Below are 26,499 nucleotides of genomic sequence, written 5' to 3'. Positions count from 1 at the left end.
CAACCAAACTTTTTGGGTTGGGTTCTCTTTTATAGTCTGCAGGCATTAAATGAAAGAAGTCAGTGTTCCAGCAGAAGGAGACAACGTTTCAGAAAAGGCATTGTAGCAAACCAAAAAAGAAATTTTAAGCGCAGCAGAGTAACCAGCGCACATACCTGTTAGCTCAGGTGAGTTTAAAAGGCTGCTGTTGATAACAAGGGCATTTGCTAAATAGATGGTGTGTGTGCAACAATATACTGAAAGGTCAATTATATTGTGCAGCTTATCTCACCACCTGTAGATATTTAGGTGAAAGCTCCAAAATGCTTGCCTAATATGTCTGTTTATCCAAAAGGAAGTAAAAAGGGAGAGCTAGAAAGATAGCATTGCATCACATTACATGGCAATGCAATGCACAGTTGCTGAAGTTGAACCAAAATGAGCTTGTAATCTGGCTTCTGCAACTTTGAACATGAAAAATCCAATGAGGAGAAGAAAAGCAAAGCCAAAGAGTCCATCCCAAAATCCTACAAACAAGCAAAATGAACAAAAAACATTGAATTCAATTCTTTCTGATTTTAGAAACTGCATTAAAGAAGGGGTGCACCGGTCCTGGAGATACTGCAATACCAGGTCAATGCGTGGAGTGGACAGAGCAAGCTCTTTTTCCATCTCCCTGTTCTAAAAATCCATTTAATATATGGTCCCCAGATAGGGGACGTATCAGATATTAAACTGATAAGAACAGATACTACACTTGATCTTAGCCAAAAGGCCGAGAAGCGATAACCAGAATTGGTTTCAAACTACGGAGCCACCCAAGGATCCTGAAAAGTCCATTTGTGGAGATGAGCTCCTGGACTCCCGTTAAGAAGACATGTTGTCAACCTCTAGATCCCTTACATGCCTGCACTTTTCGGCTTGCTGCTGCTGCAATCCACGCGTTTTAGATCTGCATAACTCCACCTCTTTAAACACAGCACCTTCACCCCCTGCTGTTCCCACCCGCCTCAACACCGTTGGAAGGGAGGAGAACCAATTAAGGCGGGGGGTGGGGTGGAACGAGCAGCTGTCTAGCCTTAGCAGGAGGGCTCCTGATTACATACCTCTCCTGCTGCTGCTGCTGCTGGCTGTCCAGCAGCAGACTGAAGGTGGCTGCTGCTGTGCACAGGTATATAAAGGCTCAGAGCCTATTATGACACGCGCAGCCAGCGTTCCATTGCCACATTCCATCTACTGCAGGCAGGATACCTGGCTGGCTGAATGTCGCTGAGAAGCTCACAGAGACCGCCATAAGCAACAGTTTAACAGAATGCCACAGACTAATCAACCAAACTTTTTGGGTTGGGTTCTCTTTTATAGTCTGCAGGCATTAAATGAAAGAAGTCAGTGTTCCAGCAGAAGGAGACAACGTTTCAGAAAAGGCATTGTAGCAAACCAAAAAAGAAATTTTAAGCGCAGCAGAGTAACCAGCACACATACCTGTTAGCTCAGGTGAGTTTAAAAGGCTGCTGTTGATAACAAGGGCATTTGCTAAATAGATGGTGTGTGTGCAACAATATACTGAAAGGTCAATTATATTGTGCAGCTTATCTCACCACCTGTAGTTATTTAGGTGAAAGCTCCAAAATGCTTGCCTAATATGTCTGTTTATCCAAAAGGAAGTAAAAAGGGAGAGCTAGAAAGATAGCATTGCATCACATTACATGGCAATGCAATGCACAGTTGCTGAAGTTGAACCAAAATGAGCTTGTAATCTGGCTTCTGCAACTTTGAACATGAAAAATCCAATGAGGAGAAGAAAAGCAAAGCCAAAGAGTCCATCCCAAAATCCGACAAACAAGCAAAATGAACAAAAAACATTGAATTCAATTCTTTCTGATTTTAGAAACTGCATTAAAGAAGGGGTGCACCGGTCCTGGAGATACTGCAATACCAGGTCAATGCGTGGAGTGGACAGAGCAAGCTCTTTTTCCATCTCCCTGTTCTAAAAATCCATTTAATATATGGTTCCCAGATAGGGGACGTATCAGATATTAAACTGATAAGAACAGATACTACACTTGATCTTAGCCAAAAGGCCGAGAAGCGATAACCAGAATTGGTTTCAAACTACGGAGCCACCCAAGGATCCTGAAAAGTCCATCTGTGGAGATGAGCTCCTGGACTCCCGTTAAGAAGACATGTTGTCAACCTCTACATCCCTTACATGCCTGCACTTTTCGGCTTGCTGCTGCTGCAATCCACGCGTTTTAGATCTGCATAACTCCACCTCTTTAAACACAGCACCTTCACCCCCTGCTGTTCCCACCCGCCTCAACACCGTTGGAAGGGAGGAGAACCAATTAAGGCGGGGGGTGGGGTGGAACGAGCAGCTGTCTACCCTTAGCAGGAGGGCTCCTGATTACATACCTCTCCTGCTGCTGCTGCTGCTGGCTGTCCAGCAGCAGACTGAAGGTGGCTGCTGCTGTGCACAGGTATATAAAGGCTCAGAGCCTATTATGACACGCGCAGCCAGCGTTCCATTGCCACATTCCATCTACTGCAGGCAGGATACCTGGCTGGCTGAATGTTGCTGAGAAGCTCACAGAGACCGCCATAAGCAACAGTTTAACAGAATGCCACAGACTAATCAACCAAACTTTTTGGGTTGGGTTCTCTTTTATAGTCTGCAGGCATTAAATGAAAGAAGTCAGTGTTCCAGCAGAAGGAGACAACGTTTCAGAAAAGGCATTGTAGCAAACCAAAAAAGAAATTTTAAGCGCAGCAGAGTAACCAGCGCACATACCTGTTAGCTCAGGTGAGTTTAAAAGGCTGCTGTTGATAACAAGGGCATTTGCTAAATAGATGGTGTGTGTGCAACAATATACTGAAAGGTCAATTATATTGTGCAGCTTATCTCACCACCTGTAGTTATTTAGGTGAAAGCTCCAAAATGCTTGCCTAATATGTCTGTTTATCCAAAAGGAAGTAAAAAGGGAGAGCTAGAAAGATAGCATTGCATCACATTACATGGCAATGCAATGCACAGTTGCTGAAGTTGAACCAAAATGAGCTTGTAATCTGGCTTCTGCAACTTTGAACATGAAAAATCCAATGAGGAGAAGAAAAGCAAAGCCAAAGAGTCCATCCCAAAATCCGACAAACAAGCAAAATGAACAAAAAACATTGAATTCAATTCTTTCTGATTTTAGAAACTGCATTAAAGAAGGGGTGCACCGGTCCTGGAGATACTGCAACACCAGGTCAATGCGTGGAGTGGACAGAGCAAGCTCTTTTTCCATCTCCCTGTTCTAAAAATCCATTTAATATATGGTCCCCAGATAGGGGACGTATCAGATATTAAACTGATAAGAACAGATACTACACTTGATCTTAGCCAAAAGGCCGAGAAGCGATAACCAGAATTGGTTTCAAACTACGGAGCCACCCAAGGATCCTGAAAAGTCCATTTGTGGAGATGAGCTCCTGGACTCCCGTTAAGAAGACATGTTGTCAACCTCTAGATCCCTTACATGCCTGCACTTTTCGGCTTGCTGCTGCTGCAATCCACGCGTTTTAGATCTGCATAACTCCACCTCTTTAAACACAGCACCTTCACCCCCTGCTGTTCCCACCCGCCTCAACACCGTTGGAAGGGAGGAGAACCAATTAAGGCGGGGGGTGGGGTGGAACGAGCAGCTGTCTACCCTTAGCAGGAGGGCTCCTGATTACATACCTCTCCTGCTGCTGCTGCTGCTGCTGGCTGTCCAGCAGCAGACTGAAGGTGGCTGCTGCTGTGCACAGGTATATAAAGGCTCAGAGCCTATTATGACACGCGCAGCCAGCGTTCCATTGCCACATTCCATCTACTGCAGGCAGGATACCTGGCTGGCTGAATGTCGCTGAGAAGCTCACAGAGACCGCCATAAGCAACAGTTTAACAGAATGCCACAGACTAATCAACCAAACTTTTTGGGTTGGGTTCTCTTTTATAGTCTGCAGGCATTAAATGAAAGAAGTCAGTGTTCCAGCAGAAGGAGACAACGTTTCAGAAAAGGCATTGTAGCAAACCAAAAAAGAAATTTTAAGCGCAGCAGAGTAACCAGCGCACATACCTGTTAGCTCAGGTGAGTTTAAAAGGCTGCTGTTGATAACAAGGGCATTTGCTAAATAGATGGTGTGTGTGCAACAATATACTGAAAGGTCAATTATATTGTGCAGCTTATCTCACCACCTGTAGTTATTTAGGTGAAAGCTCCAAAATGCTTGCCTAATATGTCTGTTTATCCAAAAGGAAGTAAAAAGGGAGAGCTAGAAAGATAGCATTGCATCACATTACATGGCAATGCAATGCACAGTTGCTGAAGTTGAACCAAAATGAGCTTGTAATCTGGCTTCTGCAACTTTGAACATGAAAAATCCAATGAGGAGAAGAAAAGCAAAGCCAAAGAGTCCATCCCAAAATCCGACAAACAAGCAAAATGAACAAAAAACATTGAATTCAATTCTTTCTGATTTTAGAAACTGCATTAAAGAAGGGGTGCACCGGTCCTGGAGATACTGCAATACCAGGTCAATGCGTGGAGTGGACAGAGCAAGCTCTTTTTCCATCTCCCTGTTCTAAAAATCCATTTAATATATGGTCCCCAGATAGGGGACGTATCAGATATTAAACTGATAAGAACAGATTTTTTGATTGAAGCTGCATCCAAGGCACTGAAAAATGTGACCGAAGTCACACCAAAACAGCGCACGAGGCGAGGATTCATGTGGACCCTTCCCGGAGGAGAGGGTCCCCAATAAACCATCCCCATCCCTCCGAGCCAGAAGGCCACAGCGAGGGTCAGGGATCTCCGATGCTCTCCCTAGCCGAAGCCGGAGAAGAGCCGTTTTCGTGCTCCCAGCTTCCATCTAGGCTGCCACCCTAGTGGAGCTGGAGCCTGTGTTGGTTTCTCAGCCCAAAGCTGACCGGACCTCCGACCGGGTTTATAAAAATTCCCCTTCCTAGCCCGGAGGCCAGGAATAGGGGGGGTTGCTCAGAAAGTATGATTGGCAAAGGTGCGGCGTGCTACGAAGCCAAGTCTTTCTGGGGTTCCCAGTCCCAGTAAGCTTGGACTCCCACCAGGGCGCCTACTCCTGGGGCACATTGCTCCAAAGCCCTCACACTTACCCAGCCTAGTGACTTCGATCCTGGAGGGCCATGTTTTCCATCAGATAACTCTATGAGCCACCTGGCGTACTAACAAGTGCACCAAACCAGTGTGTAATATGCATCAATTTACTAGGGCAGCCCAAGGACAAAACTGCCTTTTCAAAAGATACTACACTTGATCTTAGCCAAAAGGCCGAGAAGCGATATGATAAGAACAGATACTACACTTGATCTTAGCCAAAAGGCCGAGAAGCGATAACCAGAATTGGTTTCAAACTACGGAGCCACCCAAGGATCCTGAAAAGTCCATTTGTGGAGATGAGCTCCTGGACTCCCGTTAAGAAGACATGTTGTCAACCTCTAGATCCCTTACATGCCTGCACTTTTCGGCTTGCTGCTGCTGCAATCCACGCGTTTTAGATCTGCATAACTCCACCTCTTTAAACACAGCACCTTCACCCCCTGCTGTTCCCACCCGCCTCAACACCGTTGGAAGGGAGGAGAACCAATTAAGGCGGGGGGTGGGGTGGAACGAGCAGCTGTCTACCCTTAGCAGGAGGGCTCCTGATTACATACCTCTCCTGCTGCTGCTGCTGCTGGCTGTCCAGCAGCAGACTGAAGGTGGCTGCTGCTGTGCACAGGTATATGAAGGCTCAGAGCCTATTATGACACGCGCAGCCAGCGTTCCATTGCCACATTCCATCTACTGCAGGCAGGATACCTGGCTGGCTGAATGTCGCTGAGAAGCTCACAGAGACCGCCATAAGCAACAGTTTAACAGAATGCCACAGACTAATCAACCAAACTTTTTGGGTTGGGTTCTCTTTTATAGTCTGCAGGCATTAAATGAAAGAAGTCAGTGTTCCAGCAGAAGGAGACAACGTTTCAGAAAAGGCATTGTAGCAAACCAAAAAAGAAATTTTAAGCGCAGCAGAGTAACCAGCGCACATACCTGTTAGCTCAGGTGAGTTTAAAAGGCTGCTGTTGATAACAAGGGCATTTGCTAAATAGATGGTGTGTGTGCAACAATATACTGAAAGGTCAATTATATTGTGCAGCTTATCTCACCACCTGTAGTTATTTAGGTGAAAGCTCCAAAATGCTTGCCTAATATGTCTGTTTATCCAAAAGGAAGTAAAAAGGGAGAGCTAGAAAGATAGCATTGCATCACATTACATGGCAATGCAATGCACAGTTGCTGAAGTTGAACCAAAATGAGCTTGTAATCTGGCTTCTGCAACTTTGAACATGAAAAATCCAATGAGGAGAAGAAAAGCAAAGCCAAAGAGTCCATCCCAAAATCCGACAAACAAGCAAAATGAACAAAAAACATTGAATTCAATTCTTTCTGATTTTAGAAACTGCATTAAAGAAGGGGTGCACCGGTCCTGGAGATACTGCAATACCAGGTCAATGCGTGGAGTGGACAGAGCAAGCTCTTTTTCCATCTCCCTGTTCTAAAAATCCATTTAATATATGGTCCCCAGATAGGGGACGTATCAGATATTAAACTGATAAGAACAGATTTTTTGATTGAATATATCTTTTATTAGCACAAAAAATAAGTTAACAGACAGTGTACAGTGCCGCAGCCCAGTACACACAGAATTCTACATCATATTTACATAGCATGAGGATACGACGCACTAACTAGACACATCACACCCCTATGCTACACAAAACACTCAATCTGAAAGAAAAAGCATGTCAATCAATACAGTACGACGAACCGTGATAAGGGATGGGGATTGGGAAAAAGGGGATGGGGAGGGGAAAATCACAGGCCCGAAGCTTTATTGAAAGACAAGACACATAAGGGGAGAGGGGGAGGAGGGGTTTAGTCCTCGTCCTCGTCCTCCGGACCGTCCATGATGGAATAGTCTCTGAGCAGGCTGTGGATCAGCCTGCGGCAGTCCTGGATGGACATCCTCTCCGTCCTCAAGATGAGCCGGTTCCTGGCGACCCAAACGGCATCCTTGAAGCAGTTCATAAGGCGCCAAGCCTCCTGGATGGCTCCGACGGTATGAACCCCAGGGAAGAGTCCGTAAAGCACAGAATGGTGCGATAGGCTCGCCCTGGGGACAGAGTTCCTCAGGTCGTCCTCAAGTGCAGTCAATAGGCGCTGTGCAAATCCGCAGTCCCAAAAAGTGTGCAAAGATGTTTCCTCCACGAAGGGGCACCTTGGGCAGTACCGGGTCTTACACAGGTTCCGGGCATGCATGATTGACCGGACGGGCAGTCCGCCCTGAATCGCCATCCACGACAAGTCCTTGTGCCCGTTGGTCAGCCTGTCAGACGACACATTTGTCCACACAGTCTCCAGCGTGTCCTGGTGAAGTCCTGTGATGTTCTCCACGTCATCCTTGGCTCTGATTAGCTTGTGGATAGTTTTGGGCTTCCACAAGTCGGGCTTGAGTCCCTCCAGTTGATGCTCCCCCACAAATCGAACGACGTCTCCGTAGAACCATGGCGTCGTCCAGTTGTAGGGGAAGGAGCTGTCCCACTTGTCCCAGCCGAGTCGCCTCCAAAGAGGAAGCAGGAAGAAGCAAGACATGGACCTGCCCGCGGAGCCATTCTTGACTTGCAAAGTCCGGCGGACACAATCACACACAAAAGAGGATCGCAGGAGGGTGGGGATATCTGGAACGCCCTTCCCACCCTTGCGAGGCTCCTTGTACATGACGGCCCGCCTGACTCTGTCCATCTTGGATCCCCAGACAAAGTGAAACACTGTCCTGGTAATGGCCCTGCACACAGTGACGTGTGGGGGCCAGGCCTGCGCCGTGTACTGCAAGACGGGCAGGACCTCATTACGCAGGACGAGTGCCTTACCCTCACAAGTGAGGTGTCTGAGGCTCCAGAGTCCGATCCGTTGCTTCACCTTGGCCAAGCGTTCTTGCCAGGACTTGAGGGCCGCTCCTTCCTTCCCGAACCAGACTCCCAGCACCTTGAGGAAATCCGGTTGAATGTTGAAGGGGAAGGGGGCGGAGGAGGCCGGCTGCCAATCCCCGAAGAGCATGGCTTCCGACTTCCTGCAGTTGACTTTGGCCCCTGAAGCCCGGCCGAACCTCTCACACGTCTGGACGAGGGCGTCGACTGAACCACGATCAGCGCAGAAGACGGTGACGTCGTCCATGTAGAGCGAGCACTTGACCTCATGTCGTCCCGGACCCGGTGCGGTGATCCCTCTGATCTCTCCATTCTGCCGGATAGCCTCTGCGAAGAGTTCTATAACACAAACAAAAAGAAGAGGTGATAGAGGGCAGCCTTGTCTGACCCCAGAGAGGACAGGGAAGGGGTCAGTCTTCCAGCCGTTCACCAACACCGAGCTGCGGATATCAAAATACATCAGACGGACATACGAACAAAACATGTTACCCAAACCTAACCGGTGCAGAGCTCGGCCCATGAACTCGTGGGAAACCCGGTCGAAGGCCTTCTCCTGATCCAAGGAGACCAGGGCCGCGTGTGCGCGGCGGACCTTGATGTACTCGACCGTGTCCCGCACGAGAGCGAGGCTGTCTGCGATGCGACGTCCAGGGATGCCGCAGGTCTGGTCCGGGTGGATGATCCGTCCGATGACCGTCTTAAGTCGTGTCGCCATCGTCTTGGCCAGGATCTTGTAGTCCACGTTGAGCAGAGTGATGGGACGCCAATTCCTCAGGTCGCACCTCTCTCCCTTCCGCTTGTACAGGATCGTGACCATTCCTTCCCTCAAAGATGGAGGCATTCTACCCTCCACCACCATCTCCTCGTACAGGTCCAACAGGTCCGGACAGATGAGGTCTCCCAGCGCTACATAGAGCTCCGCTGGAAGACCATCACTGCCCGGGGTCCTGCCGGTCCTAAAGGATTTAGCGGCAGAGAGCAATTCGCCCACCATCAGAGGTTTGTCCAAGGCTGCCGTGCCTGCAGGATCAAGATGGTTAGTGATACCTGACAGGAACTTATCAGCAGCGTCGGGGTCGGTAGTCTTGTGGGAGTAGAGTTCGCTGTAGAAGTCGCTGACGACCCTCATCACGTCCTCCTTCCCACGTCGCATGTTTCCGCTCTCGTCTCGCAGCTCGTTCAGGGGCGTGTGACCGGCATGAAGTTTCCTGAAAAAGAATGAGTTACATTTCTCACCCTTCTCCAGATTCTCCACTTTGGAACGGAAGATGATTCGCTTGGACTCCTCCTCAAAGTGCCTTTTCAGGCTCTTCTTGGTCTCCTCCAGCTCCTCCCTCACGTCCCAGCCGCAGTGAAGAAGGTCCTGCAGCGACCGCAGCTCGCGCTGCAGCCCTCTGAAGTCCCTCCTCTTCTCACACTCCTGTTGTCGACCCTTGGCCTGAAAGAAACAGCGAAACTCAAGTTTAACATATTCCCACCAATCAGAGACTGTTTGGAAGCTACCCTTGTAGGACTGCCACATTGCGTAGGCTGCTCTCAGCTCCTCCACGACTTCATCCTGAGCCAGCAGAGCACAATTCAGCTTCCGGGAGCCGGGGCCGGACGGAAAACCGTCGCCGAGGACACCTTGTAAGTGAATGGCTCTGTGGTCGGAGAAGAAGCAGGAGACCATCGAGTGCCTACTCTGCCTGACTGCCCGAGAGGTGAACACAAAGTCAATCCTGGAGCGGAGTGAGCCATCGGGTCGGCTCCACGAATAGTTCGTGGAGCCTCTCCCCATGGAGCCCACCACGTCCTGAAGAGAGGCCTCGGTTACCATCTCGATGAGCAGCTTGGACGTGATGTCCAACTTGGCAGATGTGCCAGAACTACGACCGTCCTCCTCGATGGGGCAGTTGAAATCCCCGGCCATCACTAAGGTCCTGGTGGTGGCAAGCTGAAGCCGCAGGGTCTGGAAAAGCTCCAAACGCTCATTCTTCAGTGGGGACGCATACACGTTGATGAACCTGACAGGTTCTCCCGCCCAGTTGCCATCTACAACAAGAGCCCTGCCGCAGATGAGCTCCTGGACGGACTCAAGCGTGAATGCGCCCCCCCTGATCAGAATTGCGACCCCCGCAGACTTGCAGTCACCCCCACCGGACCAGTAGGATGGACCGTGGGACCACTCCCTGGCCAGATGTTTGAAGGACCTAGAGGAGGGAAGGGAACATTCCTGCAACATATAAACATCACACAACTGGGAAGTAAGGAAGGCATAAATAGTCTGACGTCTGAACTTGTCCTTGATGCTCCTGACATTAATGGAAAATAAGTTAATATTAGCCATCATGTAGGGAAAAAAGAAAAAGTTAGCGCAGGCAATACACCTTAGTTACCACTCCGGTCGGGTGGTCCCTCGTCGGTGTTGACTGCTGGTGACGGGATCACCAGCAGGCCCTCTTCCTCCATCTGGTCAAGCAGCGCGGCCTCAATCTCGGCGACCACCAGTTCCTCCTCTTCTGGCTCGGCCACCAGGGTCTCAACCATGTGCTCCATCTCTTCTGGCTCAGGGAGGGTATCCTCCTTTTCGCCTACGAAATCCAGAATCTTCTTTTTGGAGGATTCAGTAGCAGGGCTGTCCTCCACCTTCCTCTTTCCCCGGGTTGGAACTGGGGAGACAAGAAGGGGAAAATCCTCCTCGGAATAGATAGCGGCGGGTGGAGGAAAGGTTAATTCCACCGCTACCATGGTCTGGGGAGGGAGAGTGGCTGCCGGGGCAGGGGAAAGGACACCTGCTGAGGAGTAGGGGAAGGAGGAAGAGGAAGTGGAATCCTCAGCAGGGGTGGCCGGGGTGGGGGGGGATTGGACGGGGGTGGCAGGGGGAGGGATCGAGAGAGGGGTGACAGAACTCTTACCCTCCTTTGACTTTTTCTTCTGCTTCGGAGCTGCTGGGACCGTCGCTGGGGCTTTGGCCACCGACTCCTTGACCACTTTGGCCTTGGTCGTCTCGGCCTTGGCCGCTGGGGCCTTGGTCGTCGCGTCCTTGACCTTCACAGGCCTGGTCGTCGGGGCCTTGTCCTCCGTAGCTGGGGTCGTCGCAACCACCGATGCCCAGGATCTCTCACGCCTGGGGCAATCCTTGTACAGATGAGCCGCCAGCCCACACAGGTTGCAGGACGTCTTCTTCGGGCAGTCCTTCGAGCTGTGTCCCGTCACTCGACAAATCCTGCAGGCATCCTCCTTGCAGTCCTTCATCTCGTGGCCGTTCTTGCCGCATCTCCTGCAGTTCCGCGGCATGTCCGGGTAATAGATGAGGCCGTAGGAGTTGCCCAGGGAGAATGTCGGGGGCAGGTGCCGAAGTCCGTCTGAGTACGCCAGGTCCCTGTGAAGTCTAACGGTCACCGACCACTTACCTGTCCAGAAGCCGAGTCCATTCAGGATGTGAGAGGGTTCCTTCACAACCAAACAGAAGCGTCTCAGGAAGGTACAGATGTCTTGGCCTGGGGTGTGCGGGTTGCGCATGGAGACCGTGATCCTCCTTTCATCCCTCTGGATAGGGCAGCTACCTGTAAAGGCAGAGAAAGAATTATCCGGTCCTTTTGCGCTTACCATTTCCCAGAACCTCCTGCAGGTGTTCACAGTGGCGAAGGTGACGAAGAAGATCCCCGTCAAGAAGGTCTGGATGCTGAGGGTGTCCGACCTGGAGAAGCCTCGATCCAGCAGCATCTTCTGGCAGAACACGTCCGAGGACATGTCCGGCACCCTCCCATCCACTTCCTTCAGCTTCAGGGCCACCGTCTGCCGCATCCATGGCTCCAGGGCTGGAGCTTCGTGGCGGGGCTTCTGGGGTCCCTTCTGCTGGCCAGTCGTGGAGGCAGAGTCCTTGGGGTCAGAATCGGCTCCTGGCTGGGCCCTCCTGGCTGTCCCCAGCTCCAGGCTCTTCTTTTCGGCCTTCCTCGCAGCGCTTGCCATGGCTTTCCTCCTGCAGTTACTTCTTGGAGCTGGATCTGGAACTCTTCCCGGAATGGGTGGAGCTATGCAGATTCTTCTCCCGTCGTGCTCTGGACAAATTCCCCGAAAGGTCTTTGTCACGATGATTTTCTTCCTCGAAGATTCCACAGGACAGCCCGATTCTTCTCCGAGTCTTCGTCTTCTTCTGGATTCTTTAGAGCTTCTTCCTCCCACCGATATCCGCCTTCGTTCTCTGATGTCAGCTGGGCTCCGAAGCTCTTCTCCTTCCGAGTTCGATCGCTCTCGTCAAGTGTAGATCGTAGCTCTTGTGTTCTTAAAAGAACAGATACTACACTTGATCTTAGCCAAAAGGCCGAGAAGCGATAACCAGAATTGGTTTCAAACTACGGAGCCACCCAAGGATCCTGAAAAGTCCATTTGTGGAGATGAGCTCCTGGACTCCCGTTAAGAAGACATGTTGTCAACCTCTAGATCCCTTACATGCCTGCACTTTTCGGCTTGCTGCTGTTGCAATCCACGCGTTTTAGATCTGCATAACTCCACCTCTTTAAACACAGCACCTTCACCCCCTGCTGTTCCCACCCGCCTCAACACCGTTGGAAGGGAGGAGAACCAATTAAGGCGGGGGGTGGGGTGGAACGAGCAGCTGTCTACCCTTAGCAGGAGGGCTCCTGATTACATACCTCTCCTGCTGCTGCTGCTGCTGGCTGTCCAGCAGCAGACTGAAGGTGGCTGCTGCTGTGCACAGGTATATAAAGGCTCAGAGCCTATTATGACACGCGCAGCCAGCGTTCCATTGCCACATTCCATCTACTGCAGGCAGGATACCTGGCTGGCTGAATGTCGCTGAGAAGCTCACAGAGACCGCCATAAGCAACAGTTTAACAGAATGCCACAGACTAATCAACCAAACTTTTTGGGTTGGGTTCTCTTTTATAGTCTGCAGGCATTAAATGAAAGAAGTCAGTGTTCCAGCAGAAGGAGACAACGTTTCAGAAAAGGCATTGTAGCAAACCAAAAAAGAAATTTTAAGCGCAGCAGAGTAACCAGCGCACATACCTGTTAGCTCAGGTGAGTTTAAAAGGCTGCTGTTGATAACAAGGGCATTTGCTAAATAGATGGTGTGTGTGCAACAATATACTGAAAGGTCAATTATATTGTGCAGCTTATCTCACCACCTGTAGTTATTTAGGTGAAAGCTCCAAAATGCTTGCCTAATATGTCTGTTTATCCAAAAGGAAGTAAAAAGGGAGAGCTAGAAAGATAGCATTGCATCACATTACATGGCAATGCAATGCACAGTTGCTGAAGTTGAACCAAAATGAGCTTGTAATCTGGCTTCTGCAACTTTGAACATGAAAAATCCAATGAGGAGAAGAAAAGCAAAGCCAAAGAGTCCATCCCAAAATCCGACAAACAAGCAAAATGAACAAAAAACATTGAATTCAATTCTTTCTGATTTTAGAAACTGCATTAAAGAAGGGGTGCACCGGTCCTGGAGATACTGCAATACCAGGTCAATGCGTGGAGTGGACAGAGCAAGCTCTTTTTCCATCTCCCTGTTCTAAAAATCCATTTAATATATGGTCCCCAGATAGGGGACGTATCAGATATTAAACTGATAAGAACAGATACTACACTTGATCTTAGCCAAAAGGCCGAGAAGCGATAACCAGAATTGGTTTCAAACTACGGAGCCACCCAAGGATCCTGAAAAGTCCATTTGTGGAGATGAGCTCCTGGACTCCCGTTAAGAAGACATGTTGTCAACCTCTAGATCCCTTACATGCCTGCACTTTTCGGTTTGCTGCTGCTGCAATCCACGCGTTTTAGATCTGCATAACTCCACCTCTTTAAACACAGCACCTTCACCCCCTGCTGTTCCCACCCGCCTCAACACCGTTGGAAGGGAGGAGAACCAATTAAGGCGGGGGGTGGGGTGGAACGAGCAGCTGTCTACCCTTAGCAGGAGGGCTCCTGATTACATACCTCTCCTGCTGCTGCTGCTGCTGGCTGTCCAGCAGCAGACTGAAGGTGGCTGCTGCTGTGCACAGGTATATAAAGGCTCAGAGCCTATTATGACACGCGCAGCCAGCGTTCCATTGCCACATTCCATCTACTGCAGGCAGGATACCTGGCTGGCTGAATGTCGCTGAGAAGCTCACAGAGACCGCCATAAGCAACAGTTTAACAGAATGCCACAGACTAATCAACCAAACTTTTTGGGTTGGGTTCTCTTTTATAGTCTGCAGGCATTAAATGAAAGAAGTCAGTGTTCCAGCAGAAGGAGACAACGTTTCAGAAAAGGCATTGTAGCAAACCAAAAAAGAAATTTTAAGCGCAGCAGAGTAACCAGCGCACATACCTGTTAGCTCAGGTGAGTTTAAAAGGCTGCTGTTGATAACAAGGGCATTTGCTAAATAGATGGTGTGTGTGCAACAATATACTGAAAGGTCAATTATATTGTGCAGCTTATCTCACCACCTGTAGTTATTTAGGTGAAAGCTCCAAAATGCTTGCCTAATATGTCTGTTTATCCAAAAGGAAGTAAAAAGGGAGAGCTAGAAAGATAGCATTGCATCACATTACATGGCAATGCAATGCACAGTTGCTGAAGTTGAACCAAAATGAGCTTGTAATCTGGCTTCTGCAACTTTGAACATGAAAAATCCAATGAGGAGAAGAAAAGCAAAGCCAAAGAGTCCATCCCAAAATCCGACAAACAAGCAAAATGAACAAAAAACATTGAATTCAATTCTTTCTGATTTTAGAAACTGCATTAAAGAAGGGGTGCACCGGTCCTGGAGATACTGCAATACCAGGTCAATGCGTGGAGTGGACAGAGCAAGCTCTTTTTCCATCTCCCTGTTCTAAAAATCCATTTAATATATGGTCCCCAGATAGGGGACGTATCAGATATTAAACTGATAAGAACAGATACTACACTTGATCTTAGCCAAAAGGCCGAGAAGCGATAACCAGAATTGGTTTCAAACTACGGAGCCACCCAAGGATCCTGAAAAGTCCATTTGTGGAGATGAGCTCCTGGACTCCCGTTAAGAAGACATGTTGTCAACCTCTAGATCCCTTACATGCCTGCACTTTTCGGCTTGCTGCTGCTGCAATCCACGCGTTTTAGATCTGCATAACTCCACCTCTTTAAACACAGCACCTTCACCCCCTGCTGTTCCCACCCGCCTCAACACCGTTGGAAGGGAGGAGAACCAATTAAGGCGGGGGGTGGGGTGGAACGAGCAGCTGTCTACCCTTAGCAGGAGGGCTCCTGATTACATACCTCTCCTGCTGCTGCTGCTGCTGGCTGTCCAGCAGCAGACTGAAGGTGGCTGCTGCTGTGCACAGGTATATAAAGGCTCAGAGCCTATTATGACACGCGCAGCCAGCGTTCCATTGCCACATTCCATCTACTGCAGGCAGGATACCTGGCTGGCTGAATGTCGCTGAGAAGCTCACAGAGACCGCCATAAGCAACAGTTTAACAGAATGCCACAGACTAATCAACCAAACTTTTTGGGTTGGGTTCTCTTTTATAGTCTGCAGGCATTAAATGAAAGAAGTCAGTGTTCCAGCAGAAGGAGACAACGTTTCAGAAAAGGCATTGTAGCAAACCAAAAAAGAAATTTTAAGCGCAGCAGAGTAACCAGCGCACATACCTGTTAGCTCAGGTGAGTTTAAAAGGCTGCTGTTGATAACAAGGGCATTTGCTAAATAGATGGTGTGTGTGCAACAATATACTGAAAGGTCAATTATATTGTGCAGCTTATCTCACCACCTGTAGTTATTTAGGTGAAAGCTCCAAAATGCTTGCCTAATATGTCTGTTTATCCAAAAGGAAGTAAAAAGGGAGAGCTAGAAAGATAGCATTGCATCACATTACATGGCAATGCAATGCACAGTTGCTGAAGTTGAACCAAAATGAGCTTGTAATCTGGCTTCTGCAACTTTGAACATGAAAAATCCAATGAGGAGAAGAAAAGCAAAGCCAAAGAGTCCATCCCAAAATCCGACAAACAAGCAAAATGAACAAAAAACATTGAATTCAATTCTTTCTGATTTTAGAAACTGCAATAAAGAAGGGGTGCACCGGTCCTGGAGATACTGCAATACCAGGTCAATGCGTGGAGTGGACAGAGCAAGCTCTTTTTCCATCTCCCTGTTCTAAAAATCCATTTAATATATGGTCCCCAGATAGGGGACGTATCAGATATTAAACTGATAAGAACAGATACTACACTTGATCTTAGCCAAAAGGCCGAGAAGCGATAACCAGAATTGGTTTCAAACTACGGAGCCACCCAAGGATCCTGAAAAGTCCATTTGTGGAGATGAGCTCCTGGACTCCCGTTAAGAAGACATGTTGTCAACCTCTAGATCCCTTACATGCCTGCACTTTTCGGCTTGCTGCTGCTGCAATCCACGCGTTTTAGATCTGCATAACTCCACCTCTTTAAACACAGCACCTTCACCCCCTGCTGTTCCCACCCGCCTCAACACCGTTGGAAGGGAGGAGAACCAATTAAGGCGGGGGGTGGGGTGGAACGAGCAGCTGTCTACCCTTAGCAGGAGGGCTCCTGATTACATACCTCTCCTGCTGCTGCTGCTGCTGGCTGTCCAGCAGCAGACTGAAGGTGGCTGCTGCTGTGCACAGGTATATAAAGGCTCAGAGCCTATTATGACACGCGCAGCCAGCGTTCCATTGCCACATTCCATCTACTGCAGGCAGGATACCTGGCTGGCTGAATGTCGCTGAGAAGCTCACAGAGACCGCCATAAGCAACAGTTTAACAGAATGCCACAGACTAATCAACCAAACTTTTTGGGTTGGGTTCTCTTTTATAGTCTGCAGGCATTAAATGAAAGAAGTCAGTGTTCCAGCAGAAGGAGACAACGTTTCAGAAAAGGCATTGTAGCAAACCAAAAAAGAAATTTTAAGCGCAGCAGAGTAACCAGCGCACATACCTGTTAGCTCAGGTGAGTTTAAAAGGCTGCTGTTGATAACAAGGGCATTTGCTAAATAGATGGTGTGTGTGCAACAATATACTGAAAGGTCAATTATATTGTGCAGCTTATCTCACCACCTGTAGTTATTTAGGTGAAAGCTCCAAAATGCTTGCCTAATATGTCTGTTTATCCAAAAGGAAGTAAAAAGGGAGAGCTAGAAAGATAGCATTGCATCACATTACATGGCAATGCAATGCACAGTTGCTGAAGTTGAACCAAAATGAGCTTGTAATCTGGCTTCTGCAACTTTGAACATGAAAAATCCAATGAGGAGAAGAAAAGCAAAGCCAAAGAGTCCATCCCAAAATCCGACAAACAAGCAAAATGAACAAAAAACATTGAATTCAATTCTTTCTGATTTTAGAAACTGCATTAAAGAAGGGGTGCACCGGTCCTGGAGATACTGCAATACCAGGTCAATGCGTGGAGTGGACAGAGCAAGCTCTTTTTCCATCTCCCTGTTCTAAAAATCCATTTAATATATGGTCCCCAGATAGGGGACGTATCAGATATTAAACTGATAAGAACAGATACTACACTTGATCTTAGCCAAAAGGCCGAGAAGCGATAACCAGAATTGGTTTCAAACTACGGAGCCACCCAAGGATCCTGAAAAGTCCATTTGTGGAGATGAGCTCCTGGACTCCCGTTAAGAAGACATGTTGTCAACCTCTAGATCCCTTACATGCCTGCACTTTTCGGCTTGCTGCTGCTGCAATCCACGCGTTTTAGATCTGCATAACTCCACCTCTTTAAACACAGCACCTTCACCCCCTGCTGTTCCCACCCGCCTCAACACCGTTGGAAGGGAGGAGAACCAATTAAGGCGGGGGGTGGGGTGGAACGAGCAGCTGTCTACCCTTAGCAGGAGGGCTCCTGATTACATACCTCTCCTGCTGCTGCTGCTGCTGGCTGTCCAGCAGCAGACTGAAGGTGGCTGCTGCTGTGCACAGGTATATAAAGGCTCAGAGCCTATTATGACACGCGCAGCCAGCGTTCCATTGCCACATTCCATCTACTGCAGGCAGGATACCTGGCTGGCTGAATGTCGCTGAGAAGCTCACAGAGACCGCCATAAGCAACAGTTTAACAGAATGCCACAGACTAATCAACCAAACTTTTTGGGTTGGGTTCTCTTTTATAGTCTGCAGGCATTAAATGAAAGAAGTCAGTGTTCCAGCAGAGGGAGACAACGTTTCAGAAAAGGCATTGTAGCAAACCAAAAAAGAAATTTTAAGCGCAGCAGAGTAACCAGCGCACATACCTGTTAGCTCAGGTGAGTTTAAAAGGCTGCTGTTGATAACAAGGGCATTTACTAAATAGATGGTGTGTGTGCAACAATATACTGAAAGGTCAATTATATTGTGCAGCTTATCTCACCACCTGTAGTTATTTAGGTGAAAGCTCCAAAATGCTTGCCTAATATGTCTGTTTATCCAAAAGGAAGTAAAAAGGGAGAGCTAGAAAGATAGCATTGCATCACATTACATGGCAATGCAATGCACAGTTGCTGAAGTTGAACCAAAATGAGCTTGTAATCTGGCTTCTGCAACTTTGAACATGAAAAATCCAATGAGGAGAAGAAAAGCAAAGCCAAAGAGTCCATCCCAAAATCCGACAAACAAGCAAAATGAACAAAAAACATTGAATTCAATTCTTTCTGATTTTAGAAACTGCATTAAAGAAGGGGTGCACCGGTCCTGGAGATACTGCAATACCAGGTCAATGCGTGGAGTGGACAGAGCAAGCTCTTTTTCCATCTCCCTGTTCTAAAAATCCATTTAATATATGGTCCCCAGATAGGGGACGTATCAGATATTAAACTGATAAGAACAGATACTAAACTTGATCTTAGCCAAAAGGCCGAGAAGCGATAACCAGAATTGGTTTCAAACTACGGAGCCACCCAAGGATCCTGAAAAGTCCATTTGTGGAGATGAGCTCCTGGACTCCCGTTAAGAAGACATGTTGTCAACCTCTAGATCCCTTACATGCCTGCACTTTTCGGCTTGCTGCTGCTGCAATCCACGCGTTTTAGATCTGCATAACTCCACCTCTTTAAACACAGCACCTTCACCCCCTGCTGTTCCCACCCGCCTCAACACCGTTGGAAGGGAGGAGAACCAATTAAGGCGGGGGGTGGGGTGGAACGAGCAGCTGTCTACCCTTAGCAGGAGGGCTCCTGATTACATACCTCTCCTGCTGCTGCTGCTGCTGGCTGTCCAGCAGCAGACTGAAGGTGGCTGCTGCTGTGCACAGGTATATAAAGGCTCAGAGCCTATTATGACACGCGCAGCCAGCGTTCCATTGCCACATTCCATCTACTGCAGGCAGGATACCTGGCTGGCTGAATGTCGCTGAGAAGCTCACAGAGACCGCCATAAGCAACAGTTTAACAGAATGCCACAGACTAATCAACCAAACTTTTTGGGTTGGGTTCTCTTTTATAGTCTGCAGGCATTAAATGAAAGAAGTCAGTGTTCCAGCAGAAGGAGACAACGTTTCAGAAAAGGCATTGTAGCAAACCAAAAAAGAAATTTTAAGCGCAGCAGAGTAACCAGCGCACATACCTGTTAGCTCAGGTGAGTTTAAAAGGCTGCTGTTGATAACAAGGGCATTTGCTAAATAGATGGTGTGTGTGCAACAATATACTGAAAGGTCAATTATATTGTGCAGCTTATCTCACCACCTGTAGTTATTTAGGTGAAAGCTCCAAAATGCTTGCCTAATATGTCTGTTTATCCAAAAGGAAGTAAAAAGGGAGAGCTAGAAAGATAGCATTGCATCACATTACATGGCAATGCAATGCACAGTTGCTGAAGTTGAACCAAAATGAGCTTGTAATCTGGCTTCTGCAACTTTGAACATGAAAAATCCAATGAGGAGAAGAAAAGCAAAGCCAAAGAGTCCATCCCAAAATCCGACAAACAAGCAAAATGAACAAAAAACATTGAATTCAATTCTTTCTGATTTTAGAAACTGCATTAAAGAAGGGGTGCACCGGTCCTGGAGATACTGCAATACCAGGTCAATGCGTGGAGTGGACAGAGCAAGCTCTTTTTCCATCTCCCTGTTCTAAAAATCCATTTAATATATGGTCCCCAGATAGGGGACGTATCAGATATTAAACTGATAAGAACAGATACTACACTTGATCTTAGCCAAAAGGCCGAGAAGCGATAACCAGAATTGGTTTCAAACTACGGAGCCACCCAAGGATCCTGAAAAGTCCATTTGTGGAGATGAGCTCCTGGACTCCCGTTAAGAAGACATGTTGTCAACCTCTAGATCCCTTACATGCCTGCACTTTTCGGCTTGCTGCTGCTGCAATCCACGCGTTTTAGATCTGCATAACTCCACCTCTTTAAACACAGCACCTTCACCCCCTGCTGTTCCCACCCGCCTCAACACCGTTGGAAGGGAGGAGAACCAATTAAGGCGGGGGGTGGGGTGGAACGAGCAGCTGTCTACCCTTAGCAGGAGGGCTCCTGATTACATACCTCTCCTGCTGCTGCTGCTGCTGCTGGCTGTCCAGCAGCAGACTGAAGGTGGCTGCTGCTGTGCACAGGTATATAAAGGCTCAGAGCCTATTATGACACGCGCAGCCAGCGTTCCATTGCCACATTCCATCTACTGCAGGCAGGATACCTGGCTGGCTGAATGTCGCTGAGAAGCTCACAGAGACCGCCATAAGCAACAGTTTAACAGAATGCCACAGACTAATCAACCAAACTTTTTGGGTTGGGTTCTCTTTTATAGTCTGCAGGCATTAAATGAAAGAAGTCAGTGTTCCAGCAGAAGGAGACAACGTTTCAGAAAAGGCATTGTAGCAAACCAAAAAAGAAATTTTAAGCGCAGCAGAGTAACCAGCGCACATACCTGTTAGCTCAGGTGAGTTTAAAAGGCTGCTGTTGATAACAAGGGCATTTGCTAAATAGATGGTGTGTGTGCAACAATATACTGAAAGGTCAATTATATTGTGCAGCTTATCTCACCACCTGTAGTTATTTAGGTGAAAGCTCCAAAATGCTTGCCTAATATGTCTGTTTATCCAAAAGGAAGTAAAAAGGGAGAGCTAGAAAGATAGCATTGCATCACATTACATGGCAATGCAATGCACAGTTGCTGAAGTTGAACCAAAATGAGCTTGTAATCTGGCTTCTGCAACTTTGAACATGAAAAATCCAATGAGGAGAAGAAAAGCAAAGCCAAAGAGTCCATCCCAAAATCCGACAAACAAGCAAAATGAACAAAAAACATTGAATTCAATTCTTTCTGATTTTAGAAACTGCATTAAAGAAGGGGTGCACCGGTCCTGGAGATACTGCAATACCAGGTCAATGCGTGGAGTGGACAGAGCAAGCTCTTTTTCCATCTCCCTGTTCTAAAAATCCATTTAATATATAGTCCCCAGATAGGGGACGTATCAGATATTAAACTGATAAGAACAGATACTACACTTGATCTTAGCCAAAAGGCCGAGAAGCGATAACCAGAATTGGTTTCAAACTACGGAGCCACCCAAGGATCCTGAAAAGTCCATTTGTGGAGATGAGCTCCTGGACTCCCGTTAAGAAGACATGTTGTCAACCTCTAGATCCCTTACATGCCTGCACTTTTCGGCTTGCTGCTGCTGCAATCCACGCGTTTTAGATCTGCATAACTCCACCTCTTTAAACACAGCACCTTCACCCCCTGCTGTTCCCACCCGCCTCAACACCGTTGGAAGGGAGGAGAACCAATTAAGGCGGGGGGTGGGGTGGAACGAGCAGCTGTCTACCCTTAGCAGGAGGGCTCCTGATTACATACCTCTCCTGCTGCTGCTGCTGCTGGCTGTCCAGCAGCAGACTGAAGGTGGCTGCTGCTGTGCACAGGTATATAAAGGCTCAGAGCCTATTATGACACGCGCAGCCAGCGTTCCATTGCCACATTCCATCTACTGCAGGCAGGATACCTGGCTGGCTGAATGTCGCTGAGAAGCTCACAGAGACCGCCATAAGCAACAGTTTAACAGAATGCCACAGACTAATCAACCAAACTTTTTGGGTTGGGTTCTCTTTTATAGTCTGCAGGCATTAAATGAAAGAAGTCAGTGTTCCAGCAGAAGGAGACAACGTTTCAGAAAAGGCATTGTAGCAAACCAAAAAAGAAATTTTAAGCGCAGCAGAGTAACCAGCGCACATACCTGTTAGCTCAGGTGAGTTTAAAAGGCTGCTGTTGATAACAAGGGCATTTGCTAAATAGATGGTGTGTGTGCAACAATATACTGAAAGGTCAATTATATTGTGCAGCTTATCTCACCACCTGTAGTTATTTAGGTGAAAGCTCCAAAATGCTTGCCTAATATGTCTGTTTATCCAAAAGGAAGTAAAAAGGGAGAGCTAGAAAGATAGCATTGCATCACATTACATGGCAATGCAATGCACAGTTGCTGAAGTTGAACCAAAATGAGCTTGTAATCTGGCTTCTGCAACTTTGAACATGAAAAATCCAATGAGGAGAAGAAAAGCAAAGCCAAAGAGTCCATCCCAAAATCCGACAAACAAGCAAAATGAACAAAAAACATTGAATTCAATTCTTTCTGATTTTAGAAACTGCATTAAAGAAGGGGTGCACCGGTCCTGGAGATACTGCAATACCAGGTCAATGCGTGGAGTGGACAGAGCAAGCTCTTTTTCCATCTCCCTGTTCTAAAAATCCATTTAATATATAGTCCCCAGATAGGGGACGTATCAGATATTAAACTGATAAGAACAGATACTACACTTGATCTTAGCCAAAAGGCCGAGAAGCGATAACCAGAATTGGTTTCAAACTACGGAGCCACCCAAGGATCCTGAAAAGTCCATTTGTGGAGATGAGCTCCTGGACTCCCGTTAAGAAGACATGTTGTCAACCTCTAGATCCCTTACATGCCTGCACTTTTCGGCTTGCTGCTGCTGCAATCCACGCGTTTTAGATCTGCATAACTCCACCTCTTTAAACACAGCACCTTCACCCCCTGCTGTTCCCACCCGCCTCAACACCGTTGGAAGGGAGGAGAACCAATTAAGGCGGGGGGTGGGGTGGAACGAGCAGCTGTCTACCCTTAGCAGGAGGGCTCCTGATTACATACCTCTCCTGCTGCTGCTGCTGCTGGCTGTCCAGCAGCAGACTGAAGGTGGCTGCTGCTGTGCACAGGTATATAAAGGCTCAGAGCCTATTATGACACGCGCAGCCAGCGTTCCATTGCCACATTCCATCTACTGCAGGCAGGATACCTGGCTGGCTGAATGTCGCTGAGAAGCTCACAGAGACCGCCATAAGCAACAGTTTAACAGAATGCCACAGACTAATCAACCAAACTTTTTGGGTTGGGTTCTCTTTTATAGTCTGCAGGCATTAAATGAAAGAAGTCAGTGTTCCAGCAGAAGGAGACAACGTTTCAGAAAAGGCATTGTAGCAAACCAAAAAAGAAATTTTAAGCGCAGCAGAGTAACCAGCGCACATACCTGTTAGCTCAGGTGAGTTTAAAAGGCTGCTGTTGATAACAAGGGCATTTGCTAAATAGATGGTGTGTGTGCAACAATATACTGAAAGGTCAATTATATTGTGCAGCTTATCTCACCACCTGTAGTTATTTAGGTGAAAGCTCCAAAATGCTTGCCTAATATGTCTGTTTATCCAAAAGGAAGTAAAAAGGGAGAGCTAGAAAGATAGCATTGCATCACATTACATGGCAATGCAATGCACAGTTGCTGAAGTTGAACCAAAATGAGCTTGTAATCTGGCTTCTGCAACTTTGAACATGAAAAATCCAATGAGGAGAAGAAAAGCAAAGCCAAAGAGTCCATCCCAAAATCCGACAAACAAGCAAAATGAACAAAAAACATTGAATTCAATTCTTTCTGATTTTAGAAACTGCATTAAAGAAGGGGTGCACCGGTCCTGGAGATACTGCAATACCAGGTCAATGCGTGGAGTGGACAGAGCAAGCTCTTTTTCCATCTCCCTGTTCTAAAAATCCATTTAATATATGGTCCCCAGATAGGGGACGTATCAGATATTAAACTGATAAGAACAGATTTTTTTTTTTTTTATCGAAAGCCCGAATTCGTGTACAAAACCCGAGTGCGCTTAAAAAAGTGACAAGTGCCACAAAAAAAGTGCACTAGGATGCTGGTCTTCTTGAAACCCTCTCCAAAAGGAGAAGGGTCCCCCAAACCATTCCCCGTCCCTCCGAGCCAAAAGGCCACAGCGAGGAACAGGGACAAAAAGCCACCTCCAGCCGAAGCCAGAGGCGACCCAATCTTACCCCCAGCACCTGCCCGAGTTCTCACCCGAGCAAGGCACTGGGAGCCAAAGACTGTGCTCCCCTCCCAGAAGAGGGGAGCCAACAACGCTCTCCTCCCGAAAGAGGAGAGCCAGGGGGGTTCAGGGGGGAGCGGAACCTGATGGCCACACACTCCCCCCCTAGACCTGCCAAGAGAGGAACCCGTAAGGGAACCGCATCCCAACAAAATCCTAGTAGGACGTGACACACGTGAATAAGTGGACACACAGTGACAAAGAAATTAAATAAATAGTGAAGGTTTCACAGTATAATACTGCCCGGACCTTCGACCGGGAATTGAAAAATTCCCCATCCTAAGGCCAGAAGGCCCGGAATAAGGGTGTGTGCGAAGAAAGAAAATTTGAAGTGCTTGTGCAAATGTGCCATAAACTCAAGTGGGGTTCCCAATCCCAGTGAGTTAAGGCACCCCAGGGTCACCACTCCTGGGGCACTTCACACTTCGGGCTTTCGATCTTCCCCGGCCCAATGGCGTCGATCCTGGGGGGCCATGCTTTCCACCAGATGACTATATTAGCCACCTGGCGTACTAACAAGCGCCTAAACCCCAGTGTGCATAATGTATCAATCTACTAGGGCGGCCAACATCCAAAACCGCCTTTTCGAAAGATACTACACTTGATCTTAGCCAAAAGGCCGAGAAGCGATAACCAGAATTGGTTTCAAACTACGGAGCCACCCAAGGATCCTGAAAAGTCCATTTGTGGAGATGAGCTCCTGGACTCCCGTTAAGAAGACATGTTGTCAACCTCTAGATCCCTTACATGCCTGCACTTTTCGGCTTGCTGCTGCTGCAATCCACGCGTTTTAGATCTACATAACTCCACCTCTTTAAACACAGCACCTTCACCCCCTGCTGTTCCCACCCGCCTCAACACCGTTGGAAGGGAGGAGAACCAATTAAGGCGGGGGGTGGGGTGGAACGAGCAGCTGTCTACCCTTAGCAGGAGGGCTCCTGATTACATACCTCTCCTGCTGCTGCTGCTGCTGGCTGTCCAGCAGCAGACTGAAGGTGGCTGCTGCTGTGCACAGGTATATAAAGGCTCAGAGCCTATTATGACACGCGCAGCCAGCGTTCCATTGCCACATTCCATCTACTGCAGGCAGGATACCTGGCTGGCTGAATGTCGCTGAGAAGCTCACAGAGACCGCCATAAGCAACAGTTTAACAGAATGCCACAGACTAATCAACCAAACTTTTTGGGTTGGGTTCTCTTTTATAGTCTGCAGGCATTAAATGAAAGAAGTCAGTGTTCCAGCAGAAGGAGACAACGTTTCAGAAAAGGCATTGTAGCAAACCAAAAAAGAAATTTTAAGCGCAGCAGAGTAACCAGCGCACATACCTGTTAGCTCAGGTGAGTTTAAAAGGCTGCTGTTGATAACAAGGGCATTTGCTAAATAGATGGTGTGTGTGCAACAATATACTGAAAGGTCAATTATATTGTGCAGCTTATCTCACCACCTGTAGTTATTTAGGTGAAAGCTCCAAAATGCTTGCCTAATATGTCTGTTTATCCAAAAGGAAGTAAAAAGGGAGAGCTAGAAAGATAGCATTGCATCACATTACATGGCAATGCAATGCACAGTTGCTGAAGTTGAACCAAAATGAGCTTGTAATCTGGCTTCTGCAACTTTGAACATGAAAAATCCAATGAGGAGAAGAAAAGCAAAGCCAAAGAGTCCATCCCAAAATCCGACAAACAAGCAAAATGAACAAAAAACATTGAATTCAATTCTTTCTGATTTTAGAAACTGCATTAAAGAAGGGGTGCACCGGTCCTGGAGATACTGCAATACCAGGTCAATGCGTGGAGTGGACAGAGCAAGCTCTTTTTCCATCTCCCTGCTCTAAAAATCCATTTAATATATGGTCCCCAGATAGGGGACGTATCAGATATTAAACTGATAAGAACAGATTTTTTGATTGAAGCTGCATCCAAGGCACTGAAAAATGTGACCGAAGTCACACCAAAACAGCGCACGAGGCGAGGATTCATGTGGACCCTTCCCGGAGGAGAGGGTCCCCAATAAACCATCCCCATCCCTCCGAGCCAGAAGGCCACAGCGAGGGTCAGGGATCTCCGATGCTCTCCCTAGCCGAAGCCGGAGAAGAGCCGTTTTCGTGCTCCCAGCTTCCATCTAGGCTGCCACCCTAGTGGAGCTGGAGCCTGTGTTGGTTTCTCAGCCCAAAGCT

General features: G+C 47.8%; 15 non-coding genes and 3 pseudogenes across 15 annotated transcripts; all 18 read right to left on the bottom strand.

The window, feature by feature from the left end:
• Window positions 1-575: 575 nt before the first annotated feature.
• LOC141176893 (U2 spliceosomal RNA) lies at window positions 576-766 on the bottom strand. Its single transcript, XR_012253539.1, has one exon. It is a non-coding gene; the product is annotated as a U2 spliceosomal RNA (small nuclear RNA).
• A 1,115-nt stretch (window positions 767-1,881) lies between these two features.
• LOC141177535 (U2 spliceosomal RNA) lies at window positions 1,882-2,072 on the bottom strand. Its single transcript, XR_012254121.1, has one exon. It is a non-coding gene; the product is annotated as a U2 spliceosomal RNA (small nuclear RNA).
• A 1,115-nt stretch (window positions 2,073-3,187) lies between these two features.
• Window positions 3,188-3,378, bottom strand: LOC141177367 (U2 spliceosomal RNA). The gene has a single exon (XR_012253968.1). It is a non-coding gene; the product is annotated as a U2 spliceosomal RNA (small nuclear RNA).
• A 1,118-nt stretch (window positions 3,379-4,496) lies between these two features.
• LOC141177665 (U2 spliceosomal RNA) lies at window positions 4,497-4,678 on the bottom strand. The gene has a single exon (XR_012254239.1). It is a non-coding gene; the product is annotated as a U2 spliceosomal RNA (small nuclear RNA).
• Window positions 4,679-5,202: 524 nt separating this feature from the next.
• LOC141178001 (U2 spliceosomal RNA) lies at window positions 5,203-5,370 on the bottom strand (annotated as a pseudogene).
• Window positions 5,371-6,485: 1,115 nt separating this feature from the next.
• Window positions 6,486-6,678, bottom strand: LOC141177698 (U2 spliceosomal RNA). Its single transcript, XR_012254269.1, has one exon. It is a non-coding gene; the product is annotated as a U2 spliceosomal RNA (small nuclear RNA).
• Window positions 6,679-12,242: 5,564 nt separating this feature from the next.
• Window positions 12,243-12,320, bottom strand: LOC141178036 (U2 spliceosomal RNA; annotated as a pseudogene).
• A 1,115-nt stretch (window positions 12,321-13,435) lies between these two features.
• Window positions 13,436-13,626, bottom strand: LOC141176892 (U2 spliceosomal RNA). Its single transcript, XR_012253538.1, has one exon. It is a non-coding gene; the product is annotated as a U2 spliceosomal RNA (small nuclear RNA).
• Window positions 13,627-14,741: 1,115 nt separating this feature from the next.
• LOC141176891 (U2 spliceosomal RNA) lies at window positions 14,742-14,932 on the bottom strand. Its single transcript, XR_012253537.1, has one exon. It is a non-coding gene; the product is annotated as a U2 spliceosomal RNA (small nuclear RNA).
• A 1,115-nt stretch (window positions 14,933-16,047) lies between these two features.
• LOC141176890 (U2 spliceosomal RNA) lies at window positions 16,048-16,238 on the bottom strand. The gene has a single exon (XR_012253536.1). It is a non-coding gene; the product is annotated as a U2 spliceosomal RNA (small nuclear RNA).
• Window positions 16,239-17,353: 1,115 nt separating this feature from the next.
• Window positions 17,354-17,544, bottom strand: LOC141176889 (U2 spliceosomal RNA). Its single transcript, XR_012253535.1, has one exon. It is a non-coding gene; the product is annotated as a U2 spliceosomal RNA (small nuclear RNA).
• A 1,115-nt stretch (window positions 17,545-18,659) lies between these two features.
• Window positions 18,660-18,850, bottom strand: LOC141177493 (U2 spliceosomal RNA). Its single transcript, XR_012254082.1, has one exon. It is a non-coding gene; the product is annotated as a U2 spliceosomal RNA (small nuclear RNA).
• Window positions 18,851-19,965: 1,115 nt separating this feature from the next.
• Window positions 19,966-20,156, bottom strand: LOC141176888 (U2 spliceosomal RNA). The gene has a single exon (XR_012253534.1). It is a non-coding gene; the product is annotated as a U2 spliceosomal RNA (small nuclear RNA).
• A 1,118-nt stretch (window positions 20,157-21,274) lies between these two features.
• LOC141177293 (U2 spliceosomal RNA) lies at window positions 21,275-21,465 on the bottom strand. Its single transcript, XR_012253901.1, has one exon. It is a non-coding gene; the product is annotated as a U2 spliceosomal RNA (small nuclear RNA).
• Window positions 21,466-22,580: 1,115 nt separating this feature from the next.
• LOC141177171 (U2 spliceosomal RNA) lies at window positions 22,581-22,771 on the bottom strand. Its single transcript, XR_012253790.1, has one exon. It is a non-coding gene; the product is annotated as a U2 spliceosomal RNA (small nuclear RNA).
• A 1,115-nt stretch (window positions 22,772-23,886) lies between these two features.
• Window positions 23,887-24,072, bottom strand: LOC141177845 (U2 spliceosomal RNA). The gene has a single exon (XR_012254381.1). It is a non-coding gene; the product is annotated as a U2 spliceosomal RNA (small nuclear RNA).
• Window positions 24,073-24,861: 789 nt separating this feature from the next.
• On the bottom strand, window positions 24,862-24,953 carry LOC141178161 (U2 spliceosomal RNA; annotated as a pseudogene).
• A 1,115-nt stretch (window positions 24,954-26,068) lies between these two features.
• Window positions 26,069-26,250, bottom strand: LOC141177675 (U2 spliceosomal RNA). Its single transcript, XR_012254248.1, has one exon. It is a non-coding gene; the product is annotated as a U2 spliceosomal RNA (small nuclear RNA).
• Between the last annotated feature and the right edge of the window lie 249 nt (window positions 26,251-26,499).

This window comes from Phyllobates terribilis, unplaced genomic scaffold, assembly GCF_046119375.1.
Source record: "Phyllobates terribilis strain yellow unplaced genomic scaffold, ASM4611937v1 Scaffold_27__1_contigs__length_16484149, whole genome shotgun sequence".
In the NCBI taxonomy this organism is placed as follows: domain Eukaryota; kingdom Metazoa; phylum Chordata; class Amphibia; order Anura; family Dendrobatidae; genus Phyllobates; species Phyllobates terribilis.
Note: the sequence above shows the minus strand (reverse complement) of the source record. Positions and strands in the feature narration are given on the sequence as shown.